We start from the raw sequence: 12,184 nt of genomic DNA, 5'->3' as shown, positions 1-12,184 counted from the left end.
CAACCTAAGTGGCCATATTAACCCCTGCCCCCTTGCTCTAGCTGTCTCTCTTTCCCTAGGGTGGGATCTGCTTGAAAGTGTGCAAAGGGACAACCTCTGCTGGTCCTACAGCTTTCAAACCCTATGATCTGTGAGGACTCTACAGAGCAGTTTGTTAAATGTTCCACTGTGAAGGGAACTGTTTGGTTCCTATGGGAACACAGCACATGTGTGGATCAGTGAGATTACAATGGCCATTGAGGAAGACTGAATCTGTTTATCCAAGTTATTCATGCATTTATTTCTCCTACAAACATTTACATACAAGGAGGACCCTCCAGTGTAACATCCACTACAGTCTTGCTTTGTGTGTGAGGTCCTCAAGAGAAGTCTTTTCCAACAAGCTGGAGGGACCAGTGCCAACTAACATGATGTCACTCAGCCAGGCCCTCATTACCCTGAGCCTTGAACTCTATGCTTTCCTACTTCCACCCCCATGGCCCCGGAAGGTATGAGTAAAAATAGGGCCAGACTCTTCCTCAGGATCCTCGTAGCCCCTTTATAGGATAGCCTTTGCCAGCATCATCCTCCACCACCATACGTGCTCCCTCCTGCCCGTCCTTTCCACTGACTAAATAAGTAACTTTGCTGAATGCAATTTAATTGTTGCTCTTAAAGAGAAGCAGGGAATCCCACCACAGACATGTGCAGACACATCAAACACACCCTTTGCCCAGAGTCTAGGCCATGCAATAATGTCAAATAAATTTTCTATCTATTCAGCATCGTCAGGTAGAAAGCACTGGTTTTGCCCTAAGCACTGGGATTACCTTTGTCAGAGCAGAAGCCATAGAGCTGACAGGACATGACAGGCTCAGGAAATTCCAGCTAAAGGAGGGGTTGTAAGCCTATCGATGAAAAGAAAAGAAAGCTTTTTTTTTTTTTTTTTTTTTTTTTTTGTCCCCAGCATAAGAAGCCAAGCAAGACATCAACAACACAAGTACTTGCAAACTTTGAGTTTGGAAAGCAAGATAGCACAGTGTGTTCATTTCACACAGTAGCTGAATTCTTCCCTGAGCAATGGGCACATCCACAGTCAGAGGCTGATTTCAGTTTTGGGGTTCGGGACCTACAGATACATGTGGAGAGAGACAGCAACAGGTTATTCTTTGGTCTATCTATCATCACCTATCTACCTATCCTTAGACACCATGACACTCTTGAAAGTGAACAGTACCATACGTGCTGTGAGATTTAAATTTGAGTAAAAAAAAAGTTTCAGAAGCTGGGGTATCATCTCAGGTTTTCCATCTCTGCTCCACTCCTTCCTACGTGAGGTGTCATTACTTTATGACAAGTTCTCCATTTCCTGAGGTTTGATACCCCAATTTGCAGGTGGCCCTTTGCTCCCTCTGTCTTTGCTCCTGCTGCTTCTTCTCAGCACCTCCTCACCTTCTTCTCCTTCAGTTCTCTCAGGAGTCCCCTCCTCTGGACACTTTCTTCTGACTCTCCAAGCCAATCAGAAGCTCCTTGCCTCACCTGCGATACAGGACAGCCCTGTCTGGGCCAGGCTACCCCCGCCCCCTTAGGATCTGGATAGGACTGACTCAGGTCCTCTTGCCCAGGTCGTCAGACTGGAAGTGTGTGCCCTGCCCAAGATTTCTCTGAATTGGTGTTCTCAAAGTCACAACTGTGTCAATTTCCAGCCTTGCCCAAACTGTTCTTTTCTCTATATGTTGCAGCTACTTTGGTACTTCTGCCCTGAGATCAACTCAATATGGGTTGAGACCTTTTCTCTTTGATCATTCCCTTCGCGGTAACAGTAAACTGGATTCTGTTATGAGCAGCAAAATGTTTATTGAAGGTTTATGGGTCACGGGAAGTGCTTTTAAGAGCAAAACACTTAAAATGGAAATCACCTTTTAAACCTCCAGCTATGATTTCTCTAGCTGGGGTAACTTCTTGTCCCCTTTTTTCAGGAACTCTCCCCTAAATCCTAGGACAACACCCATTCCCTCATGTGCCAAATCCTGACCCAGAAGTTTATCAGGTGATATCCTTCCAATAAAGCCAGTTCTTTCCTAGTGAAGAACTCTGGTGTCAACTGTTTAGATAAAGCAGTGTTTTTATTTCCTAAAATAGCAACCACCACACTGTAGTATAATCATCTATTTCTGTGCCTCCCACTGAAACCAGTCTGAACAACTCACTGAAGGCGCCTCTTCTTTTGATCTATATATCCCCATTCCCTAGCAAGGGACTCGTAAGCACTCAGTACACCCAGCTGTTGCAAGAGTGAGCCACTGACCTGACCCAAGGACCTGGCAGGCACCATGCTTGTGGTGGTTCTACCTAGCAGGAGCGTGAGGGTCAAGGCTTGCAGCCTGTTGCTAGGTGATGATGGGGCTCTGTGGAGGGGTGTACGGTGTTGCCTAGCAACATTTCCTCACTCTCCTGTCACTCACAATGTCCAGAGCCAAATGATTCTTATAGAAAGACTAGGTCTTTTGGCTTATCTCACTTAAAAAATAGGTAAGATTTTTTTCTTTTGTCTAAGCACAAAATACATAATTTTTTCAAGGATCACAAGGACAAAAAAATCTGAGATATTCACACTCAAGCGTCTACCTCATCAGAAGGTTAACTGGTTCAGAGGGATATTGGGAGGGTTTCCAAGAACCCACAGCCTGTCTTCTGTTCCCTGAAAAGAAAAATTCAGTTAGCTGTGGCCAGTAATGTTGCTGGCCTGGAGTGCAACCAGGACTCTCCTGCAGGCTCAGACTTAGAACTCACTCACTTGGCCTGGCCTGGACCAGAGTCAGCTGGTCTCCAAGGACAGAAATGCCTTCTGGATATAGTTGATACTTCGCTGACTCGCTTAGCTCAGGATAAAGAACATTCAGATTTATTGCCCATCTGAAATGTAGAAAACCTTTGTATGAACTTAAGTTCCTTGAAATACTTGCATTGAAAAGATTGCACGTGAGTCAAATAATCATGAACAATGGACCAAAGTTCCTTCTGTGACAAATAATACACAGCATATACTTTGTGACTGTTTTTCCTTCTCTTGCTTTCCTATGTGTTAAGGTAGCTTCCATGAAGGGAAGCTGGTGGGGTGCAGGAATCTGAATCCAGACTGTAGACTGGGGCCAGAAGAGGGCTATCGTTAAGTCTCTGTGGGTTCAGGGAAGGCCCCACCACCTTGTAGCTGTGAAGCCAGCAACTGGCCGGGAATGGTGATCTCCAGGTAGGACTAGGCACTGTAGGAGCACAATCAATGAATCAACCCAGAATCATTCCGTCACTCAGCATTCAACAAATTCTTGTTAAGAGCCTGTCCTGTGCTGATACAAAAGCTCTAAAGACAGGGAGGTACTCCCTACCCTCAGAGCTCTGGCTGGGAACAGGCAGGTGAGCTGCCTTGGGCCTGGCCACACAGGGCTCCCCAGTATTTATATTCTGTAAAGTCACAGTCATTGCCCTTAAGGATCATACAGGAGTAGGTCCCATGAGCACAGTACTTTTATCAACTGATCAATGCATAACTCTGTTTTATGCACATTTCTGCTTAAAGATACCTTATTTAATAATATATTTAATATAAATATTAATATTGAACTCTTGCCAACCGCACTCTAACTCAGGCCTGAATGAAGCCCATCAAACATGTATTTTCTCCGTCTAACACACATCACAGCCTTCCCTTGCTCAGGAATACCAGACAGCACTTCAGTGGGATGCCTGGGGACCATTTCAACAGTGAAATCACCTGCAAAAAGCACAGAATGTAAAAATTGTGGCACTAAAAAGACCACAAAAAAGATACTTGTTCCAGCAGGGCAAGTGGAAACAAGCAGTAAAACCTCACTTGTTTGGCCTCAGCTGGGAACCTGCCAGATTTTTCTGGTTTTTCAGATTTTGAAATTTTTCTCCACTCTGCACATATCCACAATGACCACAAAAGCATTGCAAGTGTTAGTTTGGGTTACAAACGGTATTAGAGAGTGGGTGAATTCACAAATACAGAATCTGTGAATAATGACGAACAACTATTTATGTGCATATGTATATGGCGTTATTTATGTCTCTTGAAGTTGAACATATATACACATGTACACAAATGTACGCATACGCATACGCATGACACCCATATGCGTATGTATGTATGCATTTGAAAAGCAAAACTTACTCCTTATATCCACCCACTGCACAGAAGGTATGACCTTAACGGCACCCATCATAAATATTACCTCCTTCAGCTGATTGGAACAATCTTCTGGTTCCTTGGTTTCAAAACTCTACTCTTTCTACTCTAAGTAGAAATTTCTAAATCTAACAATCCCACACTTTTTCAATCAGACTAACCTTGCTTATATAAAAAAATTTTAGGGGACCTTGTTAAAATTGTGTGTTCATGGTCCCTACTCCCATTCCTGACCGACTGAAACAAAATCTGGGTAAGAGAGGGCAGGAGCTTAGCAATGTGAGTGTGTATTTTATATAGCTTTACAAAGCTCACAACTCATCTTCGAGAATCACAGTGAAGAGGTTCCCAGCTAGTTAGAAAGATCAGCCCTGGAAGCATTTTGTCTGAGCCCAGGGCAAGAGGCAAATCACAGAGCCTTCTTCTTCCACCCACCCACTATGTGTGCGTGGATGAAAGCAGACTAAACTGCACCTCCGGGAATAACTTGCGGAAGGCCAGTGGACAGGTCCACTTAAGTTCGGGTGATCTAAGGGAAGGCTGCTTGACTTCTCTGTGCCTTGTCTATAGAGTAAGGGTAATAATAGTAGTTGTATCTTATGGTCGTCTTAGAATCACATATATTCCTACACATAGAATATGTAGAGCAGTGTGTGGAAATACTCACCAACCATTTATCATCATCATTATTATTACCTCCTGTCACTTGGACTTCAGTCAGCTCCCCGAAGCCAGGCATCACCCTTTCCTCATACTCACTTTTTTAGCCACGTGAATCTTACCTCCTTTTCAAACCTTCCTTGTTCCTCTCTGGATTTTTCTGTTTAAAATGGTTACTTTTTTAAAAAAAAATTGTATTGGAAAGAAAAGTAGGACAACACACCCATCTGGGTGTCTAAAAATGAAAAAGATCGACAACACCTGGTGTTGGTAAGGATATGGAGAAAGTGAAACTTGCTTTCTTGCTTCCTTGCTTTCTAGCTTTCTTCATTTCTTTCAAAGTGAAATTTTCAAAACTTGCTCTTGGGAGTATAGCTTGGTAAAATCACGCAGAGAAACTTGTTGGCATTACCTAGTAAGGCTGAACGTGCTCATATAATATGACCCAGCCATTCCACTTCTAAAGGCGGAGGTACTGCAAGGGAGGAAAACCCTTTTTTTCTACCTTCTTAGGGTCTGTGTGGGCCCAAGAATTAAACTGACATAAGACAGATTAACAGAAGAAAAGAATTCAAATTTTGTTGAGTATTGTTATGTTCACATGGGAGTCTTCATAGGAAAAATGAGACCCCAAACAACTGATGGGCCTGACAGATTGTATACCATTTTTAATGATGAAAAATAAATTTCTGGAAAAGCAACAAAGGGAAAGAGTTAAGCTTCTAGTGATGGTAAATTGTGGGGTGTGACTTGTCCTTTCCCTCCCTTCTTTTCCCTTCTTTTTTAGGTACTGGAAGATGAAAATATGTGTCAGAATGAGTGGAAGATAAGGATCATGTCAGTAGGTCTGTTTGCACAGGCCCACTTTGACATGTACTTCCAATCTCTGGCGAGAATGTTCTTCTCTTTCTGGTAAAGGAAGGTCATCTTTCTCATGGGAAATTTTATGACTTGTTTTTAGGTAGAGGAGGGAATTCAGAGAGCTTTCCTGCATCTGCTATTTCTCAAGTGCCTTCAACTCAAAATACTCAAAATGCCAAAGCAGCATACTTCAGGGTGGCATGTTCTGATTCCCTTCAGTACATTCACCAAAAGACAAGTGCAGGAATATAATTAGTAATAATCAAAAACCGGAAGAAACCTAAATGTCCAAAGACAGTAGAATGGGTGAGTAAACTGGAATAGTCATACAATGGGATTCTATATAGCAAATAGAATGAATCCTCAATGTGGGTGATTCCCACAAACAGAAAGTCAGGCAAGCACATTGTATATCTCCATTCATATAAAGTATAAGGAAGGCAAAACTAATGTATGATGTTAGAAGTCAGGGTGGGGGCGCCTGGGTGGCACAGCGGTTAAGCGTCTGCCTTCGGCTCAGGGCGTGATCCCGGCGTTGTGGGATCGAGCCCCACGTCAGGCTCTTCCTCTGGGAGCCTGCTTCTTCCTCTCCCACTCCCCCTGCTTGTGTTCCCTCTCTCGCTGGCTGTCTCTCTCTCTCTGTCTAATAAATAAATAAAATCTTAAAAAAAAAAAAAAAGAAATCAGGATGGGGGCTTTCTGGAGGGGGCACTCATGACTGGAGAGGAGAGACATGAGTATTTTCAGGTTTCTACTTAGGTTTGATTCTGGGCTGCTAATACATGTGTCTGTACCTTATGAAAAATTTCTTTAGTTGTGTGCTTATTTATACACTTTACTAAATTTATATTAGATTTTAGTAAAAGTTAACATTAAAAAAGAAAGACAGGAGTTTGAAGAAGTCTGTGGTTGGAGTCAGGGATCGATCAAAGATCGAGAACAGTTGAGTCGCATTAAAAAGAAGAGGAGGAATATGTCAAAGGGAGTTACAAGAACTTTTTACTTGTAATGATTTTGAAAGACTACGTACAGAAACCCAAGTATTCAAAGAAAATTCATAGAACACCAACTTGGAGAATCATAACCAGGAGGCAGAGCCCTGGGTCACCTCTGGAGCTCATTTGCAGTGACCCCAGCAGTCTTCCTTAGAGGGTGACTGGCCCCACTGTGTTACAACATCAGAGGCTCCGTGTGTGTGTTTGTGGCACAGCTGGCTAGTGGGAATGTGTCTTGTCCCAAGACCACCACGTTCATTAGCAGCAGAGATTTACTGAATACTTACTATGTGCAAAGCAACTCTCCTACACTTTTTCTATCTACCTCAAGGCCAGTGGAGACAAAACATCCCCTGGAGGTACTGATCTACTCTGTTCTCTGGAGCAGAGGTGGCCTCTTTCCCACGTTTCCCAGACCTGCCTGTCCATCAGAATCACCTGAAGTGCTTGCCAAAAATATAGGTTCCCAAGCCCACCTGCTGGAGATTCTGGTTTGATTGGCTGGGGCAGGATCTGGGAGTCCAGGCTCTTCTTTCGATCAGACAACTTTAGGAAACAGTGATCTAGTGCTAGGGGACATTCTTCTGAGAAGAATACACACGTTACTGTAAATAGTGAGATGATGCTTTGAAAATAATTCAAAATTTATATTAATATTATAATTTCATGAAGAGAAAAGAATGGGATCTTGACATTGAGCCTAGCAGTAAAGTTGCTAGATAAATATACGGGACACCCAGTTAAAATTGAATTTCAGATAAATAATGAATAATATTTAGTATAAGTATGCATGAAATATACTTAGGCTAAACTTTTTGTTGTCACTTATCTGAAATTCAGATTTAGCTGGGTGCTCTGTATTTTAATTTCCAAATTTGACCAGCCATCCAGCAGGGGGTTGAGAAGACAGAAGGCATTTGCTGGGCTGATTGAAAGCAGAAATAGGCTGGCTGGGATCAAAGGTGGCAGTCAGGAGGTTAGGATGATGATAGGAACATTTGTTGACTTTCCTAGGGGCCAGACACTATTTTAAGCTCTTTATATTAATATATTCACTACTTATACTAACATATGATGTAGGCATTATCCTTATCCTTATTTTACAGACTTGGAAACTGAGGCAGATAGGGATAACTTGCCCAAAGCCACAGTAGGGAGGAACCAGAACAGCAGATTCCTCCCAGGTAGTGTGGTCCTGTGCTTTTGTGCAAGCCACCAACCTGGCTGCCCCAGAGAAAAGAGGCAAGGGTTTCTCTAATACAGGGGTTCTTAAACACTGTGGATGGTCCCTGGTCCCCCTTCCACAACCCATTAATGTATTCAACAAATGTTTACTGTGTGCCTACTGTTGCTGGAGACTAGCCTAGGACTTGAAGGATGTGATGGTGAATGGAACAGACCCAGTCCTTGCTTTGTTAGAACTCATAATGGTGGGAGGAGAGGGGGATTGTCTCTAGAATTTATATCAGAAATTGAACCTCAGGGACAATCAGGAGCCACCTACCTGTCTGGCTCTTCTCCCCCACCGGATCTTTCTCAGATCTATCGCTGCCCTGTCCAGTGCTGGCTACCTCCTGCCTGCGGCTGCTACTGTCTGTTATCGATATGCTTTACCCACTTGTGTTCCTATCACTGCCCTGAGAACTCAGGCAGCACTTTGTCCAGGAACAGAAGGCAACAGCTCAATGGCTCCCTGAGCAGAGTCTTCAGAGCCATGTTTGGGAACATTGCAGAGGACCTCCAAGTGGGCGTCAGCCCAGGATAGAGGCCAGAGGGGAAACTGGGGCATGTCTGGGAGAACCTGGTACCCAGTTAGAAGACTGCCCCCCTTTTCTGGTAACCCGAGACGTCTTGCCATTGGTGATGATCTTTCCTCAGTTCCATTAGAATGTAATGGCAGAGCATCTTTGAAGCCTGGGGCTCCTCTCTGTCTTTACAGGAAACGGTTCATCCCCCACCCCACTTTGCCCCCACGTCCCCCAGGCAGCAATTTAAGGCTGCTTGTTCTTGTTTTTAGCTCACCACTTAAAACATTATTTTTGCCAGAATCGCAATGAAGGAAATGCAAAGCAAAACTGTGAGGTCATTTTTCATCTATCAGACTGACAAATAACTTAAAAGATGATGGCCTGCGGTGTTGGGGGGTATGGGAAGACAGGTGCTCTCATACACTGTTGGGAGGGAGCACATTGGAACAAATTTTTTGGAGGGCATTTTGATAGTATCTACAGAAATTAAAAATACACACCCCCTTTGACCTAGCAAAATTCCTGTAGAATTCACCATACAGCATAACTCAAAATATTCATAGAAGGATATTTCACTGCATAGGATGTAACAGCTTAAAAAACCAGAAATGATAGACCTAAATGTCCATCAGTGGGTGAATGGTTACATAGATTGCAGTTTCTTTGTAAAATTGAATTCTGTGCAACCATGAGAAAGAATGAACTAGGTCTGTATATACTCATATGCTACTCAGGATACATTTCACCTTTTCTTCATCTACTGCTTTCATCCACAACAGTCACCATAATTTCTGCATGCCAGTCACAATGCCAGAGGAGAGAGGATGGCCATGATTGGGTAGGGTGGCCTTAGGGAGACAGAGGGGCAGGGAGTTAGGTGGGGAAACCAGAGAGAAGGAATACTGAGTTTAGGAGGACGGGGGTGGCCCCCATAATCAAAGGATGCCAGCTTCACATTAGAACAACATTGCCCTTTGGATTTAGTGCCTAGAAGGCATACGGAACTCTGGCAACAGCTGTGCCAAAGGGAACAGACACCAGATTGGAGGGTTAGAGAAGAAACAAGAGGCAGGGAAGTAGACCATGGTATAGAGAACTCTTGAAAACTGTGCACATGAAAACAGAGAGAAATAAGGCGATGGATGGAATTGGGTGAGAGGAAAGTGAGATCCACTTTTTAAGTGGGAGAGACTTGAATATGTAAAAGCCAATGGGAAGAATTCAAGTGCATTATGCTATTAAGTTAAAAGCGATAGCCACAAATATATAGAGTATAATATGGTATATACAGTATAATAGAGTGTATATATACAGTATAATCCCAATTTTGTAAAAATTTAAGTCTATTCATATGCTGGTATGTACATAAAACTTCTGTAAGGACACAAGAAATTGCTAAAATTGGCAGCCATCAGTAATTATTAATGGCAGTAACCATTATTATCTTTGGGGAGAGCTAATGGGATGAGACAGAGGCAGGAATTTTACTTCTTATTTTATACTTCAGAACTCTCTTCTTCCTCCCTCAACCAAAATTCCTAATTTTCAGGGTAATTGATCTCAGCTAAGTACTCAGAGGAAAGCAATTCTAATTAAAGGAATCCAAAGAATTCAAGCTAAAAAGTGCATTGTAAATAACCCCTGCTTCTGGCTCCTCTGTACCCACCCACACAGGGGGTTTGCATTGTAAAACAACATTCATCTTCGCCAGGATAAACTGTGTTGAATCACAAAGACCAGGGAAGAATTTCAGGAATGTGAGGCCATATTTCCCCTTTCTGAGTGCTTGTATCACTGTGGCTGTGCCAGGAGCTGAGCAAGGTCCCGACGAGTGGTTCTCAGCCCTGGCTGTGTGGTGCAATTACCTGGGGAGAGATACTGAAGACTTAATACCGCACCTGATCAGGTAAATCCAAACCACTGGGGTGGGGCCCGGGTATCATTATTTTTGAACACTTGACTCTCAACCAAGAGTCTAGAGCAGTGGATTCTCAACCTGGCTACACATTGGTAACACTTGGGGAGTAAAAAAATATTGACATCTGCGTTAGTCTGTGGAGGATGCCATACGACATACCACAAACTGGGTAGCATAAGACAAATTTATTTCCTCATAATTCTGGAGGCAGGAAGTCCAAGGTCAGGGTGTCAGCAGATTTTGTTTCTCCTGGGGCCTCTCTCTTTGGCTTGGAGATGGCTGTCTTCTCCCTGGGTCTTTGAATGATCTTCCCTTTGTACGTGTCTGTGTCCTAACCTCCTCGTAAAGACACCAGTTACTCCGCATTAGAGTCCACCCTAATGACCTCTCTTTAACCGAATTACCTCATTAAAGACCCCATCTTAAACACAGTCACATTCTGAGGTACTGAGGGATAGGACTGCAACATATGGATTTTGACATATTTCCTAATTCAGCCCCAAACAACGTTCAAGCTCCATTTTAAGCCAATGAAATCAGAACCTCTGAAGGTGGGGTTTGGATGTAAGTATTTTTTCAACATGGAGGATCCTGATGTGCAGCTCTTTGATTCCATGTTTCCCTCTTCTCCCAGTTTGGGATTTGGTCTCTGAGGAGCTCAGTGAGTCTTGGTCTTTTTTTTTTTTTATTAAAGATTTTATTTATTTACTTGACAGAGAGAGAGAGAGACAGCCAGCAAGAGAGGGAACACAAGCAGGGGGAGTGGGAGAGGAAGAAGCAGACTTCCTGTGGAGGAGCCTGATGTGGAGCTCGGTCCCAGAACACTGGGATCACGCCCTGAGCCGAAGGCAGACACTTAACGACTGTGCCACCCAGGTGCCCCTTGGTCTTAATCTTAGAATAACCAGATCAAGTGCCCTAAGGCCAGAGTGCTCAGAATCTTCAGGTGTTTCAGATAAGCTAATGATATCATTGAGAGACACTGGGTAATGTGAAGAGAGTGAGTGAGCCTCTGGTGGTATGGCAGGCACCACTGGCCACACCCCAGCCAGAGTGCCCCTGTCCTTGTCCTACAGGGTCAGAGCCCTGATTTGTTCATCAGCAGATGCCCCTTCTGCCTGCGGACCTGTCTGTGTAAGAATGGGATGCCAGGAGCCAGGCGGCCTAGCCCACTGACAGGACATAGATGGGAAGAGCCTGGGTTCTTGCTGATGCCATCACATCTCGGAGTCAAACCAACTCCTCAAACTACTCCATCTTTTTGTTAGAGGAGGACTTTTGTTAGAGGACTTTTTGTTAGAGGAGATAAGAAAATTTCTTCCTGTTTAAACTGTTGACCTATGATTTTCTGTTTCTTGCAGTGAAATCATCCTAAACTGATATACCTTGTTACTCTAAGGCAGTGGTTTTCAATTACAGTGGCTCTAAATTACACCTACTTGGGTAGCTTAAAAAAACACAACACAACAAAGCAATCCCACTGATTTCTGGGTTCCGCATCCAAAGATCTTGATATAATTGGTCTAGGGTGAAGGGAAGACACTGGGAAACTTTAAAACTGGGCTGGGGTTGAGCGCCATGGCTCTAATGTTAAGGAAATTACTATGAAAAGATTATATAGGAGCTGCTTCAGAGCCCTTGCAAGCCAAAAGCTGAGTGGAAGTAGTAGACATAAAACAGCAGGTGAGCACAGTGCCTCTTGCCGGGGCTGTTGTCAGGGCAAGACCAGCTCATGCGAATACAGCGGGCATCTCACAGGGAGCTGTAAGAGTCACAAGCGGCTCCTTTTCTAGGGCTAGAGGTGGACCTCGCATCT

The sequence above is a fragment of the Ursus arctos genome, unplaced genomic scaffold (assembly GCF_023065955.2).
Source record: "Ursus arctos isolate Adak ecotype North America unplaced genomic scaffold, UrsArc2.0 scaffold_8, whole genome shotgun sequence".
NCBI lineage: Eukaryota > Metazoa > Chordata > Mammalia > Carnivora > Ursidae > Ursus > Ursus arctos.
This window is presented reverse-complemented; position numbering follows the sequence as displayed.